Source organism: Callithrix jacchus, chromosome 15 (assembly GCF_049354715.1).
Source record: "Callithrix jacchus isolate 240 chromosome 15, calJac240_pri, whole genome shotgun sequence".
NCBI lineage: Eukaryota > Metazoa > Chordata > Mammalia > Primates > Cebidae > Callithrix > Callithrix jacchus.
Window position 1 is genome coordinate 42,587,582 of NC_133516.1, and position 22,318 is coordinate 42,609,899.

The 22,318-nt window shown below is 37.9% G+C and overlaps 1 protein-coding gene across 16 annotated transcripts in view; it reads right to left on the reverse strand.

Moving 5' to 3' along the window:
* FHIT (fragile histidine triad diadenosine triphosphatase) overlaps positions 1-22,318 on the reverse strand; it is a 1,534,178-nt gene that overhangs the window by 1,110,358 nt on the left and 401,502 nt on the right. For 2 of the 16 annotated variants that reach the window (XM_054246230.2, XM_054246237.2), the window contains exon 1: positions 11,264-11,407. The exons of 13 other annotated variants lie outside the window; for them this stretch is intronic. The gene's annotated coding sequence lies outside the window, so the exon portion shown is untranslated. One more of the 16 variants, XM_054246232.2, reaches the window with a different exon arrangement.

A 22,318-nucleotide genomic window follows, 5' to 3' on the forward strand; every position in this document is an offset into this window, starting at 1 on the left:
TAACCTTTGTTTACAGTTATTTTAATAAATTCTTCTAAAGAAAAAACACACACATATACTATGTATCTATTTAAATATTCTCTTAAAAAATATTCAGGTTGGACTACTATTCCACTGTTCTACTTCTTGTTTTTTTTCACTAAAGACTATATCTTGTATTCTAGATAAAGAGATGGTAGATTAGACAGATAAATGCAAAGAGGAAGGAAGGGAAGGGAAAATGGATGGATGGATGGATGGATGGACGGATGGATAGATGGATGGATACCATACTTCACTGATTTAAAGATAAACAGTTTTCCACATTTTAACATTTCTGAAATCAGGCTGTCTTATACTTGACAGCGTTTTAGATTTGATAAAATGCTGCTGATAGATACATAGCTGTTTATGGATGGACTGATAGTTCACATAAAACTCTGCCACTTGAGAAGCAGTGCAGGATAGTAGTTAAGTGTATATTAACCCATTGCCTATTAATGAGATACTTTTGTACTTGAGGAATAAGCACCTCTTTTGATGGGGCTAATACTTTTAATAATCTGATAAATTATGTTTATTAACTTTTCATTTAAATTTTCATAATGAGTCCATACATGAGTTTGATTTATAGTTTCCTATTCTGTGCTGTCTCTCTCAGACTTCAGTATCTGTGTTACATTGACTTCATAAAAACACACTGGCTATTTTCCTTATTTGTTATATGGACAATTTTGTTTATTTTATAATTCTCTGACCATATAACACATTTAAAGAGCATTCAAAATTCAAAAAGTACCAAAGGGCATGAGTAAAAAAGTCTCTACCCATTTTCCAGCTGCCTAGTCCCTTCTCTGAGATGCAACCATTGTTATCAGTTGTTTTTGTGTTCCTTTTAGTTATGTATTATACATATACATATGCACAAGCACATACACATTTACTCAAATGCTGGTATAACAGACACAGTGCTATGCCTTTGCTTTTTTTTAACTTCATGTATTTTGTAGATTGTTCCATAACTATACACAGAACCTCCACATCCTATCTCACAACTTCACAGTACTCCATTATGCAGATATAAAATTAATTTTACCAGTTCCCATTTTTAAATAGTGTTAACATTATCTGTTCCTTGAAATTCAAAATAATTTGCTTCTGAAAGCATAAAGACCTGTGGCTTTTTAAGATCTTTGATAATTGCTTCAGATTTTTCTGTTATTAAAATTCTTCTCTTTCCTCTTGAATAAGTTTGGGTAACTTATTTACCTATTTAAAAAATTCAGTTATTTTTGCAAAAGTTCTCCTTTGAGTATTTTAATTTCTTTGGCCATGGTCCTTTATCCTTTTTCCTTTATCCTTTTTTTTTTTTTTTGAGATAGGGTCTTACTCTGTCTGTCACCCCGGATGAAGCGCAGTGGCATGAACAGGGCTCACTGCAGCCTAAACTTCCTGGGCTCAAACGAGCCTCCTACCTTAGCCTCCTGAGTAGTTGAGACTACAGACATGCGCCAGTGCCCCTGTCTAATTTTTGTAATTTTTTTGTAAAGAAAGGGTTTTGCCATGTTGCCCAGGCTGGATTTGAACTCCTGGCTCAAGCCATCCATCTGCCTTGACCTCCCAAGGTGTTGGGATTACATGCTTGAGCCACTGAGCCTGGCTGCTTCCCATTTTTTGTTTTTGTGGTAACTTTTTGAGTAAGCAAATTTCATTGCTTGGCATTGTTTTCAAGATGTGTTAGTCCATTTTCACACTGCTGATAAAGACATACCCAAGGCTGGGAAGAAAAAGAGGTTTAATTAGACTTATAGCTCCACATGGCTGGGGAGGCCTCAGAATTGTGGTGGGAGGTGAAAGGCACTTCTTACATGGTGGTGGCAAGAAAAATGAGGAGGAAGCAAAAGCAGAAACCCCTGATAAAACCATCAGATCTTAAGAGACTTATTCACTATCATGAGAATAGCATGGGAAAGACTGGCCCCATGATTAAATTACTGCCCCTGCATCCCTTCCACAACATGGAGGAATTCTGGGAGATACAATTCAAACTGAGAATGGAGACACAGCCAAACCATATCACACGGAGACAGTATTTGAGCTTATTTATGATTCTTATGGATTTGTTTTTAAATTAGAAAACAATTTCTTATTTTTATCTTTATTATTTAGTTATTTCTGCATTCTTTCTGTTTGCTTTGGCTGTTCCTTTCTTAAGTCAGATGCATAATTCCTTTATGTTTATTCTTTTTTAATTATTCAGGTGTTTAAGGCTATATACATTTTCTCCTAAGCAACACTTTAGCTATAGCCCATCAGTTCACATGTGTTATATTTTCATTATCAATGGTGTCTAGATATTTTTCAAGTTGGGTTTAAAATGTTTCTTTGAATTAAGAGTTGTTTATCAAAGAGGTTTTCTTGTTTTCTTGTTTGTTTTTGAGATGGAGTCTTGTTCTGTCCCCCAGGCTGAAGTACAGTGATGTGATCTTGGCTCACTGCAACCTCTGCCTCCTAGGTTGAAGCAATTCCCCCATGTCAGCCTTCTGAGTAGCTGGGATTACAGGTGAGTGCCACCACACTCAACTAATGTTTGCATTTTCAGTAGAGACAGGGTTGCACCGTGTTGGCTAGGCCGGTCTTGATCTCCTGATCTTTGGTGATCTGCCTGCTTTGGCCTCCCAGAGTATCAAAGAGTTTTAAAATATCCAGATTGTAAGGTTTTGATAAAACTGATTTCTAATTTATTATATTGTAATAGATGATGTGGACTTTATTTGTGCTTTGGCTTCTTGAAATTTCCTGCAATTTCTTCATAACTTATAAAGGCCATGTGATTGTATTACATTACTCTATTATTTGATATATTTTGAACCACACATGTTAGAGGGGCTTTCATATCACAAACACATTTAAAAGTTGTTTGTAAATCTTTTTTCATTTTCTAATCACCACAAGTGAAGTGATTAGAAAACACATCAGGGCCTGTGTGGCTCAGAATTTGGGGCTTGTCTTGCATAGACATAACCAGTAACTCTTACTCTTGTGCCAAATGATGTTAAGTGCTCTGGGAAAATGCTTCTATACCTCTCTTGCCCACAGTCATTGAAGAAATGGTGACTGAGTCTAAATATCAAGAGGGTTGTGGGTTGTGGATATGGCAAGTGTGAAACTGCAGACAACAAAGATGTATGCTGCTTTATGGTGGGGACAGGATTTCAGCAGTGGAAAGGCCTAAACAAGAAAAAGAGAAACTAATTCATAAGTGCAACCGATTCTTCCATAAAGAAATTGCAGTAGTAGTAGTACCAGTATTGGTAGTACTGCTGAATACCATATCTATTTCCCTTCATCAGAATCTGCCGGTTCCATTTCATAAATCAGAGGTCTCACAAATTCAGGCAACACACAACTGTGGACATAGTAACTTAGGCACATTTTGCATTATTAAACAATTGAGGCTATCCTTAAATTTAGGTTGCAACGTAACATACACGAAATCTGATACCAGTTCTTCACATTGGCAACTAGAAGAGCACTGAACACAAAACTAGAAATTGTTTTATTTTTATAAAATATTTAATAAGATTTAATTAAAGTGTCAAAAATCCTGCTACCTTGAAATGTTTGATTTAAATGTTTATTAGCTAACCTATTCTACATTTTGCTTTTTTAATTCTAATGGATAATTTTGAATATTGTGCAAGAAATGTGACTTTCTAAAAACATTAAAAATTTATTTTGACTTTTCTAATTTTTATAATTAATTTATATGCTTGAGGAAAATATATTCAGATTGTACACATTTTAAATACAAATGCAGTTTGATTTATAATTCGTTAGCTCAGGGGTCAGAAAACTTTTTCTGTAAAGGACCAGGCAATAAACATTTTGAGCTGTTGTAACTACTCTTCTCTGCCATTGTAGCATAAAAGGAATCACAGATAATGCATAGGTGAATGGGGTGGCTGGTGCTGGCCCTGGGCCTTAGTTTGCAGATCCCGGTGTTACATCATAACCACCAACAGACATAAAGTAGCTTTAAAAAACAAACAAACACCTTAATTATGACAACATAACAATTTTACTGAAATGAAGATAAGAAAAATTACTTATTTGGAATAAATATATAATAATTTAAGAATTATTTCAGTCTTTAAAAAAAAACTTGCTAAAATGTCATCAGTGCAATAATGGAACATGTACAATAATAATCAAGTTCTGTTGTCTTTGATATTTGGCCAATTTTCAATCATATAAAAACTAGGGCTTCACCTATACATTTAGATTTTGTCCTTAAAAAAGTTATATTGTCATGGCAGAGGATAAGAAACATTCCTTTAATGGTGTATTAGCTGGATTTGTTAATTTTTAAGTATTTAGACAGATGGTATATGGCCTCCTTTTTGCCCTGGGCCCCACAAACCTTAGATGTAGGCCTCAATACAACAGTGATCAAGAGACAAAGCCCCTGCTGTCTTGAATTACAGTGTAGTAAATTCTAGTGCACATCCATTGACTCTAATTTAGACCAGTTAATCAGCTATTCTCACATGCACTCCTGCAATAGTTTTTTTTTTTTTTTTAGACCGGGTCCTGCTCTGCTGCTCTTGCTGGAGTGCAGTGGCATGATCTCAGCTCACTGCAATCTCCACTTCACAGGTTTAAGTGATTCTCGTGCATCAGCCTCCCAAGTAACTGGGATTACAGGCAGGCACCACCACGCCTTGCTAGCATTTATATTTTTAGTAGAGATAGGGTTTCACCATATTGGCCAGGCTGGTCTCGAACTCCTGACCTCAAGTGATCTGCCAGCCTTGGCCTCCCAAAGTGCTGAGATTAAAGGCATAAGCCACTGCACCCAACCTAGAATAACTTTTTAATTGCTCTCTCTACATCCATTCTTACCCTCCCCAACCTATTTTCCACACAATAAATTAATATAAACTATCACCTCTGTCCTAAGAGTTCTTCAATTGTTTTTTATTACATTACAGATAAAATCCAAAGTCTTTTGTTATTATCATTATTATTTTTTGAGACAGAATTTTGCTCTTGTCACTCAGGCTGGAGTGCAATGGCACAATCTCGGCTCACTGCAATCTCCACCTCCCAGGTTCAAGCAGTTTTCCTGCCTCAGCCCCCTGAGTAGCTGGGATTATAGGTGTGTACCACCATGCCTGGCTAATTTTGTATTTTTGGTAGAGACAGGATTTCATCATGTTGGTCAGGCTGGTCTGGAACTTCTGACCTCAGGTGATCCACCCACCTCCCAAAGTGCTGGGATTACACACATGGGCCACCGTGCCGGCCCAAAGTCTTTTTCTATAACATATGATGCTCTCTAAAGTCTTGCTCTTGCCTATCTTCCAACTTTATCTTGTGTGCTTCCTTCCTTGCCCAATATTATCTGGATTTTTATTGTACTTCTAACACACTGAGGCATTTCTTGCCTCGGGACCTTTGCACATGCAGTCATCTGGCTACAGTGTTCCTCCTTTCCGTACTCCCTTTTTGGGGCTACTTCTTTTCATTTTTACATCTCTACTTAAACATTATCACCTCCAAAAGGACTTATAAGTCCATTCAGTCTAATAAAAACGACTCTTGTTATTTTCTGTCACTGCACCCTGTTCAATTTCCTTCAGAGCCCTAGGAAGAAAACCTGTAATTCTATATATTTATCTGTTTACTTGCATATTTCCTATTCTGTAAGCTCTTTGAGAGCCAGGATAATTTGTATTTTGTTTATCACTTCCAGTGCCCACAATGCCTGGAAATCATAGATATTCAAAAGATAGTTTTTTTTAAAGTAAATGAATATTAATTCATTTGTTGAACAAATAAATGTGAAATGAAGTGGATAGGCACATTCTGGACCTGTCAAACCATTCCAGCACAAAGCCTTTATTCCCAGAAGGATAGCAATATCAGGGTCCCCCAAACTAATGATTTTCAAACTCACTCAGATCCTTTATTCATGCTGTCTTTCTAAGCTGAATTTCCTTCCCCCACTTCTCTCTGCCTTCTCAAATATTTCTTTCTTTCACTAACTCAAACATAATTCTCTCTTCAAGTCTTTGGTATCCCTTTTCAGCCCAAATAATAGGTCTTTCAATTTCTACATTTATTATCTGAATCATTCACTTTAGTATCATCTTATGGTGCCTAATTCTTTCAAAATCTAAGTTCCCACCATAGTGTATGTGGTAGAGATCATGTGCACTTAATTCAGCCAGCAGCATGGAATGGAACCCCAAAACATTGAAATCATTGGCAGCCTTGGACTGTGTTCTCCATCTGACTCTTACATCCTGCTCCAGAAAGTAGACCCTAAATAAAGGCTTACAACTGGGTAGTTTATTTTGGGAAAAGAATCCTAGACAATAGAATTGGAAAAGTAGGGAGAGTGAAGAGTCTTGGGAAAAATGGTATCTTAAATCAGATTCCCTAGCAGTACACCCTGAAATGGGTATGCTTGTACAAGAAATTGATTGAAACAGTGCCCTCAGGAGAAAGCTATGGAGAAATGAGGGAGGAGGATGGGACAGGGAAGAAGCCAAAAAAACATGTGGCTTCAGCTGGAGTCCAACCATGGCCCAATCCCAGGAGTATGGACAGGAGTATGAAAAATGAACAGCATCACAGAGTTATTCCCCTTGACAGCTTCAGTTAGTCCCTGGCGGTGGACTGCCCTTGACCAGGCATAGGAGATCCTTTGACTCATTCCTGGGGAACTTAGTTTCCCTCAATAGAGGGTTAATTCTCCTGAGATGGGTTCAGCTGTGAGACCTTAGTATCCAACACTCTAAGCAGCTGGGGCATGGGTGTGCTGACCCACTAATGGTGGTCTTGGTAGGGGACCAACAGCATCCTCTACAGAGGGAAATACAATGTAAGTATAAATTCTCAAGTCGATAACAACTATGGGCACCTAGGGCTCAACCTGCTGGACTCTTCTGAGAAAACTTATGTGCTTCAGATGTATATGTATAATGTGCTTCAGACATGTCTGAACAAGGCATGGAAGAGATTATTTATCCACCAACTCCCAGTCCCCACCAGTCAGGTGTTACTCCATGGGTTAATAACTCTCTTGTACTTCCAGGTTGCCAGTCTCACTCCCAAGGCAGCAGAAAAGCCCTAGTTAAAAATAGGGATGCCTGGTGCCATATAGACAAGAGGCATTAGGTCACACTTGCCCTAACCTGGCTTCTACAGTGATGGCCCTAATAGAGAAAGTGAGACAAGAGGATGTGAGATGGGTCACAGGAAGTATCCAATCCATTAACTAACTTTTCCTAGATCTTTGGAGAACTAACTACTCTGTCCTACTGCTATGCATGGCAGAAGCCCTACCAGAGGGGATAACTGGCCTTCTCATTGGCTAGCTGGCCTTCTCATAGGCTGCTGGCCTTCTCATTGGCTAGCTGGCCTTCTTATTGGCTCCTGGCTTTCTGATTGGCTAGCTGGCCTTATCATCGGCTGCTGGCCTTCTAATTGGCTAGTTGGCCTTCTCATTGGCTCCTCTTCAGTGTCTTGGGCTGTCTGCCTGATACACATTTTTAGTTAGGCAGGTCATGTGACTTTACAGACCAAAGTTAAGCAAAAGAGAAATGAAAATTAACTTATTAATCTTACGGCAGTATTGGGCTCTCTCTGTTTTTTTCAGGGTGCCTGGCACTGATGATGTTATTTCATTCTTTGATGATGATTATGTGTGGAATGTTTCATTTAAAAATTCCAATGTTGTGTCTCATGAGAGCCTGAGACAGTAGGCTCTATATACTGGTGATGATCATAATCTGTATATAGCACAAAGTAGTCCCTGAATGACATTTTTAATGGCAAACGGTGATTCCATCCCTCAACAAATGAAATAAAAAATGATAAATTCCTACATTGACACAAATCTGCAAAACAGTATATTTCCTCCAATTCACATAATCATTAAGAAGTATCATTTGTGAGGGGTTAGAAACATATAATATCCAACCTTCCTGTTTAACAGAGACCAGCGAGGACTCAAATGCACAGTTCATTACTGTCATTATGAGAGAATTTCTGCCAACAAGTTACAGGCAGGTTACTATCATTCAATCATGTCGCTAACAGGAATAATTTCATGGTAATTGGCATATTCTAGACAAGAGAAGAACTCAAATGGCTGTGGAATCATTAATGATTTATGCTGACTTTCATGGTAAAAATGACAATATATTAGTTTACCAGATGCTAGATCAAGCCATGGGCCATTAACAGGAGGGTGTTCTCAGAACATTTTCAGAACAAATACCAACCAGTTTATTTTCAGCTTTCAAACATAATCACATGCATCCCCTATCAGATCCACCACAGTGCTGTCAGATATATCATAAATTATAGGCTCCACGGGCTCATTATTGGCTCTTATTCATAAAAGCAACACATTGTCCTGGCAAGACCCAAAATATTAAATGAGTATTTAAAGAAACTGCAAAATGTGTTGTTTTGGAAAAATGAAATCCTCCTTAAAATTATGTACAGTATTCAAGTTTTCAAAATGTCCTTCATCCTCAATTTTCCCTCAATATTTGTTTTTTTTGTTTGTTTGTTTTTTGTTTTTTTAAGAAAAGCAAAGAAAAGAGCAAATTCCTGTCTGTCAGGAAAGCTTTTAGGCCAAGTCTGTTAGGAACTGGGTGTCATTTATTAGTAAACTTAATACGATGCCTTCAGAAGAACAGAGGTCCTGGCATCAAATAAACAGATTTTTTAAAAAAACCACTCACTCCAGGAAATTTAATGTACACTACATTAGTAACCAGAACAACTCTTACTTCCCAGCAATCTACAGCATAGCTACGTTGGTATGAGAAAAAGCTTCCATCTTTCCTGAATCTTCAGAACAAAAGTAAAGCTTATTAAAATTCCTCTTCTGCCTTGCCTATGTACAAGGGTGCTCTCCCAATACCGAGCAATCATATTTGGAGACATTGGGATGTTTGCCAGACAAAACCGAAATAAACAAATAAATGGGAGAGTTTCTGTTTCCAACTCTTAATGGCATTACTCTTGCCATTTCTGGTGATCAGATTATCCACCTAGAAAGTTTAAGAAAACAGGTCTTCCAGTTAGCACTTACTTGGCAAAGGGCTGAGTTTCCAGAATCACAACTGTAATCGTTGGGGCTGCTCTTTGTTAATGGAAAAAAGCACCACGTTAAAGCTACCAGGGTCTGGTGTATGCACCGCATGATCTGTGACCACGAGTTGTGTGTGCGACATGATTCCTTGTGATTACCACCTATATGGACAGTCATTTTGCATTAGCGCATTGGTAGCCAGCCACCGCCAAAAACAGGATGGCATTCTTCTATCGTGATTAGAGGTTTTGTGAGCGTTTTGGGTGGGGGACACTTTCTCAGTGAAGACTCTTCCGCCCCATTCACGTTCATTCAGCTCTTTCTAGGGGAAGTTAAAAGCTGCAGTGATAATCCCTTAAGGACAACTTGGAAGAGTATAAAAGGTGCAGTGTATAAGCAATTGGATGAGAAAGCCTTTTATGTGGAAAGTTACTGAATGGGTGGCCGAGGGTGGCGTGAGTGGGGAGAAAGAGGGGCAGCTTTTCCTTTCTGAGGTGGGGAGCAGCAGGGATATCACGGCACTTCAATTCCCTTTAATCATCTCGATTCCTACGCTGTCCCTGCCCCTGGTGACACCTTGTTTTGCAGTGCCATGTCAACTAGCTCCTCGCTGCCATTTTGCTCTCAAAGAGGGAGGGGGGAGCAATGGGATTTTTGGTAAGGACCCAGTTTCTCGCTGAATGCCAACTCAGCCAGCTGGCACCGAACAGGCCAAGCCTTCTTCAGAAGGGGTTAGCAAAACCCAAATTAGCATGCTCCATTTTAAAAACTTGCTTTTATTTAAAGACTAATTCATGACAAACAGTAGCTCCCGCACTGAGGTCTGGCGCCCCAGGGGCTGGCACCCAACCAAACACATGCAACTAATTGCCACCCTCGGATGACACGCAACTAACAAGCTCCATTTTGAGGCAGTAGATTCACTAAGAATGTAACCCCGGAAGGCAGCGGAGGCAGAAAAGCTCCTTTCATAATCCTGTCCTAGGCTAACCATGGCAGCAGAACGCCTGAAAAACACCTTTGTTTCGTTGCACCACCAATTTATCTCCACGGAGGGCTGCAAACATGGCTAACTTGCTGAAAATGGATCAAGGGCACTGCAGTCCCCCTTCATGGTTATAGGAGGCAGGGTCTCTGCTTTTCTCTTAGCTCGAGGAAATACACAAAATTGCCTACTGTCTTGAAACTCTTCATCTTGCACCGCAAATCTATCAACCCCCAGTACTTCTCCTTATGCTTGGGTTCAGATGCTCTCAGGCAAGCAAGGGCTCCAGAGCCAGGATGCCTAGGTTCAAATCCCAGCTCCACCATTCATTAGCAATTGGCAAGTATTTTAACCCATCTATGCCTCACTTTCTTCATCTATAAAGTGGGGAGAATATTAGCACCTACCTTACTGTGAGTATGAATGAGTCAATGTAATAATGTACATAGGACAATGCCTGACATATCATCACTCTTTTACGAAAGAAGCCCTCTGAGTCTGAGATAGCTCAGCCTTATAAAGAAAAAAATTCCTTTTGCATATTCTGCATTTTAGGCAAAATTCTTGCTTCCTTGTAAACTTCCCAGAAATTCAATCCCTAAGCCTTTGTTCACCATTCTTTCTCCTCTCAACTGTCCTTCCTCCACTACACAGCCCTGTATAACTAAATCTCATCCATCCTCCAAAACTCTTCTTCAATGGCACCTCCTCCAAGGAAACTTCTCTGCCATCCCAGCTGCCATGAATACCAGCACTCTTGGCATGCCCATGGCAATTTCTACAAACAAATGACTCCATTTTATGTGCCTGTTATATTTCCTTTTCTAGATGGACAGATCCTTTTGAGCATAATCCATGAGTAACTAGCACATAGTAGGTACTCAGTGAGTATTTGGTAAAGGAGTAGATAGTTGGATGAAAGACTTGCTCTGCATAAATGAGTAGCTTTATACTATGATTATGCTGGACATTACTTAATAGGCAGGACAGGGGAATCATTTCTTAAGGACTTTCATAGTTGCTTTGACCCAAATTAAGAGTTCTATTTAACTTGTTATCCACTGAGGCTCATAAATAATATCTATCAGGGAAATTTGTAAATTACCATCTTAGTCAGTTTAGGCTGCCATAACAAAACACCACGGATTAGGTGGCCTAAACAACAGAAATTTATGTCTCACAGTTCTAGAGGCTGAAAGTCCAAGATGGCGGTGTTGGCAGATTTCGTTTCTCCTGAAGCCTCTCTCCTTGGCTTGCATATGGCTGCAGTTTTGCTCACTTTGTCACATGGCCTTTTCTCTGTATGCTTGCTTCCCTAGTATCTCTTCCTATAAGAGCACCAGTCATATTGGACTAAGCCCCACCCTTATGACCTCATAAAGGCTGTCTCCAAATACAGTCACATTGGGGATTAAGGCTTCAACATATGAATTCAGGGGAATGCAATTCAGGCTGCCACAATAACATATACATACAGAAGCATGAATATTCTGTTTATCCCTTAAGTACATAGGAGGAACTTAAACATAGGAGGTCCACAGCAAGCCTTTGCTCCTTAGGACCTGGCACTCAGATCTTCATTCTGTTAGCAAAAATTCACAGTGGAAGCACATGTGGCACTCAAACATACAACTGTTTTATCTAGATGAAAAATTAAGCCTTCTTTGGAATTTGTGGGATTCAGTTGATTCAGGCTAAGCTGATTCTCTTAGAGGCAGGAGAACATCGGCCCTCCAGGCAGCAGCCACAACCCTGTCTCCTGTTAAAGCCACTGCCTCTCCCAAGAACAAATGGAAATTCCCAGCTAAACTCCTGTGTACTTTCTAGGAGGAGGCTCACTTTGGTCCTTCTATTATCAACATATCTGAATGTTTTATTTTTGAAGATGGAACTGCAGCTTTATGTAGCCCTGAAAATCAGAACCAGCTTCTCATGCCAGCACTCCTTCCTTAGCCACTTCATAATTCAAATTGCTGATATCAGCACACATCATTTGTACTGATTTGACTTTTTCACATTGTTTTAAATCGCTAATTTCCTATTAGGCAGATTCCTCACATCGATGCCATAAGCTAAGGCTCCCATGGTATTTGTGCATATCTTTCTCTTAAGACACTTAACGCTTTTTACCTGGTAGGAAGATGATTTATAGGCATATGTATCTTTCTTGCCAGACTATTTAGCTACTTAAGGTTAGAATTGCATCAAATCCATTGTTTTATCCCAACCAGTGCTTAACATGATATGGCACACGTAGCAGAGTCACAGTAAAAGTTTGCTGTAGTTCACATAGACTTTGCCAGGACTACATATAAGAATTAAGCATTAGATGCAATCGCAAAGGTATCTCATACCATCAGAGGTGAGGCCAACATCTTAGAAAATTAAGATCAAATATCATCCTTCATTTTTAATTTAAAGCTTCTAGCCAGTTGACCCAGAAACATCCCACACCTCCACCATGACTTACCAATTTGTCTGAAATAATAAAGAGGAAAATGAGAAGCTATTAGCTCCACTTCCATTCTGCAGTCAATCATTGTTCTAAATTATTAATCAGTTGAAGTATTGCCAAGAAATTTTCAGGCCTCTCTCCAAAAGCGTAAAGTAGTCATTTTCAAGTGAACAATTAACTATTTTATTCATCTAGAAGTTGTAGAATTTACAGGCAAGCTGATTTCTGTGGCTTTTTTCCTCCTCTTTTGGATGCTGGCAGAGGTAAAAGAGGTCTACATGAGCCACGGATGGTTTCTTTTCCATCACTAATTTATTAATAACTTAGAGTTATAGAATCCTGTGTGTTTAAAAGGAATGTACTAAAATATTTTCTAGGATGAAGCAGGAGGATTGCTTAAACCCAGGAGTTTGAGACTAGCCTGGGCAACATAGGGACACCTGTCTCTACGAAAAAAATATTAAGTTAGCTGGGTATGGTGGCATGTGCCTGTGGCCTCAACTGCTTATGAGGTCGAGATGGGAAGATCACCTGAGCCTGGGAGATAGAGGCTACAGTGAACCATGGCCATGCCACTGCACCCCAGGGTGACAGAGCGATACTCTGTCTCAAAAATAAAGTATTTCCTGACCAGTTCAGCATTTGTAATATTGTTCCTAATAGCATGTCACTCTTGACTGATCATTGCTGGCAAAAGCAAAGTGATTAATTATTACCGCCCTATTTGTCCCCAGGATTAACTTGGTAAAGAAGTATAGCTATGGTTTCCACTTTTGAGGAACTTACATTCTAGAGGCGATGGTCAAAAAGAAAGATAAATACACAAATGAAACAACTACAGCAAAGTTTACCAAAAAAAAAAAAAAAAAAAAAGGAAAGAGGCTAAGATAGAAAGGGGAGGCATAGCTTAAATAAGACACTGATAAAGACCTCAGTAGCAGGAATCACCATCCATGGATCAGGAGAATACTGAAACCGGGGACTTCATAGGCAGTCTAATCCAAAGTGTGAATAGTCCATGAAGATTTTTAAAAAGATATATCTAGCTCTGGTCACCAATTGACCTCAGGGACACTAGATTTCCAGTGGCATCCACTTACTTTGTCCTTGTGTTGTTTCACTACTATTACTGAAATTGCTGAGGGGTAATTTTCTGAGCAGGAGGTGTGGTATGCAATTTGCCTTGTCACTCTCAGCTGATGCTCATTAATAGTCCGAACTTTTATGTAAGTGATGGACTTTCAAAGGTAGTGATAGGTGGCTAAAATATTGGGTTTTTTTTCTTTTCTACTTTTTTTTTTTAAGGAGGAAAAGTGAGCAATAATGTTTTCAATTTCAACTATGTCTTTTGAATGCTGCTTTATGCACATATTTTTATAACCCTGTCTATGAGAATGAAGACTAGGACAACCAAATATCCTTTAATTTTGAGATGTATAGTCTGGAAATGCCTACATGACCATCCTAGGCTTTAGGTGCATTTTCTTTGAGAGCCTTAACCCCGTATTATATCAGATATATTTACATGTCAAAAGACAAAATTGCAACAAATTTAGCTTAAAGATCATAACTGGCTTTTATTCGTTCAGACAAAACCTCATTGTATAAAAAAGAATGAGTGATCCAATGAGCTGAACAGAGGAGGTTTCCTTCATGGAGATAAAAGGGATGGAGAACCCAGAAACAAAAACTAAAAGCAAATTGGTTGTTTTCAAGTTAGTTTCCTCGTAAAGGTTAAAGCAGAGGGACGTCCTTCTCATGCTGGACACAACTGGTCTAGTTGAGGATCTGGCTACTAGTTCTCTCCCCCAATTTCTTGGAAGGTCAGGTGAACAACTCGGTTTTGGCAGGGTGGCCAAAACTTCAGTGTGAGTAACTCTATTTTGGTTTGGTCTGTTGAGCTTGGTGCAAGAGTTCAGTCCAATCCAATGGCCTTCTATAAATTTTATCTGACATACACTAAACAGTTTTTGTACATGAAATCTGTGAAAAATATCTTTATACTTCTGCATTTAAAACTATTTTCTTATGTATACTTTGGTTAATTTAATTTTTACAATTGCCTAAAATTTCCCAGTAATCATCATGTAGTTTCAGGAATTCTTAAGTACTGAGAAAAGCTAACTCATAAAATGTCTCTAAGAGTAGATATTTTAATAACTATTACATTTAGTAATTAATAATAGCATAAAATTTCATTTTATTGATGTATCATTAAACATGACATTGTTTAGATTGTACATTTCAGTTTATCCATATACTGAAATCAAAGTAATTTTTATTTCTCTTTTAGTGCTGAATATTTTCATAGGTCCTTGAAAAACACATTGACCCTAGTCATTAGGCCCTGGTACCTACAGACTAAAGAGGCAATAGAATGTGTGTGTATTCCCAGGTCTTAAATGGCACTAGATAGTGGGGATCTTTTCCCCCTAACTAAAATTGATGCTATTATAATCATGCATGACTCCAGTTAGACCCCAATGAATGTACCAAAATCCCTACTGTTTAAAAAACATTTTTAAAAACCTTGCCCTCTATTTACAGTGATTTGCACACCCTCCTCTGAAGTTTCACTTATAAAGATCATCTTGCTTCTTTAGCAAATTCTCAAACTTTAGTGCATAAGAATCACCTAGAGCTCTTATTAAAAACAGAGATTACTGGGCCATGCCCCCAAAGAATCTTATTGAATAGATCTAAGTGGAGCCCAGAAATCAGAGTTTTTAACCTTCTGAACCTTAAAGGGTATATAAGCCTTTAGAAATATTAGTGGATGTGAGCAGGGTTGATGATAACAACGGGTAAGATTAGTCTTGACTTGAGCTACTGGACAACTCAAGTCCGTTTAGGCTAGTCTCTCTCAATCCTGTCTCATCCTAAAATCCCCTGGGGCTTTTCAAACACTTTACCCCCAAAGAGTCTGATTTATTCTGCATGGGCATTGGTGTATTTTTTAAAGCTACCATATAAGCAAATTGAGAAACCCTAGTAGCCTAAGGGCACTTCTGTCCGAAAGGATTAGCCCACACACTGAGATGATGAGAAGGCCTAACCATCTTACAAAATGCAAACACCGAAGCAGAGATTTAGCAAGACTAAAACACATCTGGAACTCTTGATTCCCAGTTTGTTTCAGCCTCAACACACCCAAGTTAGCCTTATAGTTATAGAACAAGAAAATGAGCCCTTCCCTTACTTTTCATCAGCTAGCAGAATGATTTAATAGCTCTATTATAAAAGCAACTCCATTATAATTACAGGGTTTGAATTATAAACAAAGCAAGAAAAATATAGAAGGAATAGTCCTTTAATCAAAACTGTAAAACAGAACAATTTCTGGCTGCAGTTAAAAGCAAACTCTGAAATATTAAGAGTAAGCTCTCCAGCCCTTTCATTCTTGCCTCTTTCCCATAAGAGTGACACTATACATTTTTTCAATTAAGCAGTTTGACAACCTGAAGAAACCCACAGTGCATGATTTAATGAGCATATACTGTGTGCATGGTAATCGGCAAGCTGACAGTTTGCTCATTTCAAACTGACAAGAGAGCACTACACATTAGTAGAAAGGCTTCTTGGGTCTCTTTTCATTAAATAAGCTTTCCAGTTGAGGAACATTCCAACTGTATTGGCAAAGCTGTCACTAATGGTCCCCAGGCAACCTTAACTCTCTGTCACTCTCCAAGTCCTCAAGCCTTGATGAAGAAATTGCTTCTTAAAAAACAAAGCACAAACACAAAATATAGATATGTAAAGTTCTCTGGATGTTGTCAGGGGTGATGTGGAGCTTCCTGAGCCATGACTCCACTGGTGATTTCACAGTACGTGAATTCTAACCCAGTGTGCGGGATCTTCATGCAGACTGCTTTATAAACTGGAACTATTTTTAGAAATAATGCCAAAACTGTTAAATTATTCAATAGTTTAGAAATGATTCGGTGTACTGGAAAAAACATAGGCCTTGGTGACAGAGAGATAGGGGTTCAAATTCCAACTAAAATACTTCTCTGTGGCCTTGGTCGAATTATATCATTTCTCAGGGGCTCAGTTTTCTAATTTATGAAACATAAACAATAACATCTACTTTGTATGAAGAAGGTCGTAAAAGCCTTTCACATAGTTACTGATAACACAGGGTTACTTAGAGACTAGTTTGCGCACTGAAGTTCTGAGTATGGGGTTTTAACCAAACTAACTCTAGTCTGACTCTCCTGAGATTTCTACCATGAGCCTTTATTGGAGTTATAGAAGAAGAAAAGCAGCTAACATTTATTCACAAATATGATTTTACTTAATCCTATCAAGGTTCTGGATTTCGTGTGTTATTATACCTGTTTTTATGAAATCTCAGAAATAAGAAGGGATCGCATAAGGAATTTCTGACATTTTAACTTTTCTGATTACAAGATGAAGCTTCTTGTGTTTCCCTCTTTGCTCTGCTTGTCAGAACATTCACAAGTGAATTTTCATGCTCAATCTATCTTTGTAACTCTATTAGCAGCAGTGGTTAGCAGATTTGTTTCCTTATTTTCTATATATATTTTGTAACCTTATTTAAAATAGTTGACAAGCCACCCTGGAGGAAGTTGAGATTTCTTAGCTAACCAGTAAGATCTGTAACAAGGATCCATGTCACCCGACTTGAGGCTAGGAGATCACATATAACATGAAAATCACATAGAAAACCCCACAAGCAAGTACAGTGAAGCCATAGCTTATTGCGTGGGTCCTATGTCATGAAGAGGGTCAAACATATTAGCCTGTAGTTACGAGGAAAATATATGGTAGCTTCAGGGTCCTTATGTCTAAAACAGGTATAATATATATTTCTAAGATCATTGTGAAAATTTAGAGAGAATATTTTCAAAATCAGCCAGTGTGGCATTTGAGACATAGTAACATTTTAAAAGTCTGAAATGTTGGCTCTAAGAAATAAATGTAGTTCTATTAATTACAAGTAAAACACAAATGCAGAGACCCTTAAACATCATTTCGAAATCATTTATCCCTCAAAACTTCATGCACTGCTGTAAAATTCTGCCTCAGGCTAGGTGAGGATCCATAATTGCTGTTCTTCTCTCATGTCACAGAGTACATGGAAATCTGGAAGAAATGTCCATAAATTCCAAATTCTTACTATAAACATGTCTACTGGAAATACAGAACTCAGAGTCTGGCTGGGTTGTGCAGTGGCATGACCTCAGCTCACTGCAACCTCCGCTTTCTGGGGTCCAACGATTCTCCTGCCTCAGCCTCCCAAGCAGCTCAGATGCTCAAGCAGCATCATACCTGGCTAATCTTTGTATTTTTAGTAGAGATGGGATTTCACCGTGTTATCCAGGCTGGTCTTGAACTCCTGGCCTCAATAAATCCACCCATGCTGGCCTCCCAAAGTGGGATTACAGGCATGAGCCACTGTGCCCAACCAGAAATACAGAACTCTACCAAGAACATATACATGTCACATTTTCAGGTTTAATCGTTTATACTTTAGGGTACTCACAAAACTGGGCCAAAATCATGGTCTATCTCTATGTGAAACAGCAAGCTTCTCTATGTCTCACAGCCATTGACTATCCAGAATGTAGCCAGACATAACATTAAAATGTTCACTTATCTTCAAAGGGGTCCACAAAATAGCACTGCAGTTCCTTGTATGCATACCCTAATAAAAATGAGTCTGTGGTGTTTCTTCAGAGCAAATGATGCTATGCAGTGGAGGAAGGTTTGGAAACAGACGGATTTAGATTTGAAGGTTGGCTCTGCTATCCATTACTTATATGACATTGGGCAACATGGTATGAACGCCTTAGAGCCTCAGATTCTTCCACTAACAAATGGAGGAAACACTTTGAACACATAAACTATTGTAAGCAGAAACCTCTTGCTTATATGTTATGTTATGCTTTGAATGTCCCCTCCAAAAATTATCTTAAAATTTAACTGCCATTGTGGGACCATCAAGACAGGGGACCATTAAGAGATGATTAGGTCTTGAGAGGTCTGCCTTCATAAATAGATTAACATAATTATGAATAAAGTGGGTTTGCTATCATGAGCGAGTTATTATAAAAATGAGTTTGGCCCTCTCATTTTCGTTTTCTCTTGTCCTTTTGCCTGACTTCATGGGATGACAAGCACAAAGGCCCTCACCAGATACCAGCACCATGCTGTTGTACTTCCCAGCCTCCGGAGCAATAAACCAAATAAGTTTATCTTAATATATTTTCCAGTCTCAGGTATCCTGTTATAGCAGAAACAAATGGACTAAGACAGATGATATTTAAAATATTTAACAATTAGTATGGTAAAGGCACCAACCAGCATAGGCTTAATAGTGTTCTGGTGCATACTAATTAAATATGAATTGTTTGAAGAATTATGAAGGCATCTCACTTCATCTGAGATCATGGGAGGTGCTTAAACATATACAATGCATGAAATGAGGCAAACGTGTTGTAAACATTATAATAAAAAATTTATAAGCAGTTATACTGAGATCTCTTTACTCTCCAATTACATTTTTTCACCTGTGTTGAGTTTTTATTCCATGATTTCACTAAATGATTGTTAGCTGAAAGTGATGAGCCACTTGAGTCTTTTGAGTCACAATTGAGATAGTCCTCAAAAAATTCTAGACTCAAAGAGACATAACATGATCTCACTTGGAATTTTATCAAGTCTATATTCATGTATAATCCTTATATCTTCTTAATATAATGACTCCTTTATTATGACACATTCTTCTCCTTTATCACTGGTAATATTTTTTTGTCTTAAAGTTTAGTTTGTCTGATATTAATATAGCCACTCTAGACTCCCTATGCTGTTTCCATGGTGTATCTATTTCCATCAATTTATTTAAAACCCATCTGTGTGTTTTTATATTTAAAGGCTATCTCGTAACAGAATATAGCCATCCTTGCTTTTTTATACATTCTAATCATCTCTGCATTTTTTTGGTATTTATTTATTTTCATTTGTTTGGTTTCCTTACCCTCAAAATTTATTCATTTTGTCAATCATTTGAAAGTAGCTTGCATTCATAAAGCCCTTAGGCTTAGTTCTTTTTGAAAAAATTCATTTATCTGTTTTTATTTGTTTATTTATTTTTTCAACTTTTATTTTAGATTCAGGGTGTACATGTGCAGGTTTGTTACCTGGGTAAATTTCCTCATGCTGAGGTTTAAGGTATGAATGGTAGCACTACCTAGGTACTGAGAATAGTACCTACTGTTTGGTTTTTCAACTCTTTCTCCCCTCCCTTCTTCCCTGCTCTAGTAGTCCCCAGTGTCTATTGTTGTCATCTTCATGTCCACAAGTACCCAATGTTTAGCTCCCACTTAGAAGTGAGAAAGTGTGGCATTTAGTTTTCTCTTCCTGCATTAATTTGCTAAGATAATGGCCTCTAACTGCATCCATGTTGCTGCAAAGGACATGGTTTCATTCTTTTTTATTGCTGCATAATATCCCATGGTATATATGTACCAAATATTCTTTATCCAATTCACCATTGATGGACACCTAGGTTGAGTCCTGTCTTTGCTATTGTGAGTAGTGCTGTGACAATGAACATGAAAGTGCATATATCTTTGGTAGAATGATTTGTTTTCTTTTGGATCTATACCCAGTAATGAAATTGCTGGGTCAAATGGTAGTTCTGTTTTAACTTCTTTGGAAAATCTTCAAATTGCTTTCCACAGTGGCTAAACTAATTTACACTATCACCAACAGTGTATAAACATTCCTGATTCTCAGCAGCCTCACTAACAAGTTTTTTGTTGTTGTTGTTGTTTTACTTTTTAGTAATAGCCATTCTGACTGGTGTGAGATGGCTTCTTATTGTTGTTTTGATTTGTATTTCTCTGATGATTAGTGATGATAAGCATTTTTTCATGTTTGTTGGCCACTTGTACGTCTGTCTCCCTTTGAAAAGTTTCTGTTCTTGTCTTTTGCCCCTTTTTTAATGGGGTTGTTTTTTGCTTGTTCAGTTATTTAAGTTTCTTATAGATTCTGGTTATTAGACCTTGTTGGTTGTGTAATTTGTGGATATTTTCTCTCATTTTTGTAGGTTGTCTGTTTACTGTATTAATAGTTTCTATTGCTGTGCAGAAGCTCTTTAGTTTGATTAGCGCCACTTGTCAATTTTTGGTTTTGTTGAAATTACTTTTGAGGACCTAGTCATAAATTCCTTTCCAAGGCTGATATCCAGGATGGTGTTTCCTAGGTTTTCCTCTAGGATTCTTATAGTTTAAGTTCTTACATTTAAATCTTTAATCCATCTGGAGTTAGTTTTTTGTATGTGGTGAAATGTAGGGGTCTAGTTTCATTCTTCTATATATGGCTAGCCAGCAATCTCAGCATTTGTTAAATAAGGAATACTTTCTCCATGGCTTTTGTTGACTTTGTTCAAGATCAGATGGTTGTAAGTGTGTGGCTTTATTTCTGGCTTCCTTAGTCTGTTCCCTTTGTTTCTGTGTCTGTTTTTGTACCAATACCGTACTGGTTTGATTACTATAGCCTTGTAGTATAGCTTGAAGTTGGAAAATGTGATGCCTCCAGCTTAGTTCTTTTTTAAGTTTGCTTTGGGTATTCAGGCTCTTTGTTGATTCCACATGTATTTTGTAATAGTTTTTTTCCAGTTCTGTGAAACATGGTAGGGTAGTTTGATAGGAATAGCATAACGCCTGTAGATTATTTTGGGCAGTATGGCCACATTAATGAAATTGATTCTTCCAATCCATGAGCATGGAATGTTTCCCCATTTGTTTTTGTCATCTATGATTTCTTTTAGCAGTGTTTTGTGGTTCCCCTTGCAGAAATATTTCATCTCTTTGGTTAGATGTATTCCTATTTTACATACTTGTATTTTTGTGTGGCTATTGTAAATGGGATTCCCTTCTTGATTTGGCTCTCAGCTTGAACATTATTGGTGTACAGAAATGCTACCAATTTCTGTACATTGATTTTGTATCCCAGAACTTCACTGAAGTTGTTTCTGAATTCTAAGAGTCTTTTATTGGAGTCTTTGGGTTTTCTAGGAATAGAATCATATTGTCTGCAAAGAGAGATGTTTGATTTATTCTTTTCCTATTTAGATGCATTTTATTTCTTTCTCTTACCTGATTGTTCTGCCTAGCACTTCCAGTACTATGTTATATGGGAGTAGCAAGAGTGGGCATCCTTGTCTTGTTCCAATTTGTAAGGGGAATGCTTCCAATTTTTGCCCATTCAGTATGATATTGGCTGTGGTTTTATCATAAATGGCTCTTATTAATTGGAGGTGTGTTCTTCAGTGCCTAGTTTCTTGAAGGTTTTTATCATGAAGGGATGTTGGATTATATCAAAAGCCTTTTCTAGCAATATCTATTGAGATTATTCTAAGGGTTTTTAAAAAAAAAACTATTTATGTGGTAAATCACATTTTTATCTGTATATGTTGAACCAAATTTGCATGTGAGAATGAAGCCTACTTGATCATGGTGATACAACTTTTTGTTGCACTGTTAAATTCGGTTTGTTAGTATTTTGTTGAGGACTTTTGCTTCTATGTTCATCACAGATTTCTTTTTTTCATGTGTCCTTTTCAGGTTTGGTATCAGGGTGATGCATAGAATGAGTTTGGGAGGAGTTTCTCCTCTTCAATGTTTTGGAATACTTCAGTGGAATCAGTACCAGCTCTTCTTTGTACATCAGGTAGAATTTTGCTATAACAACTCTACATTTTAATTAGAGTGATCAGTCAATTAACATTTAATTTGATTATTCTAAATGGTTG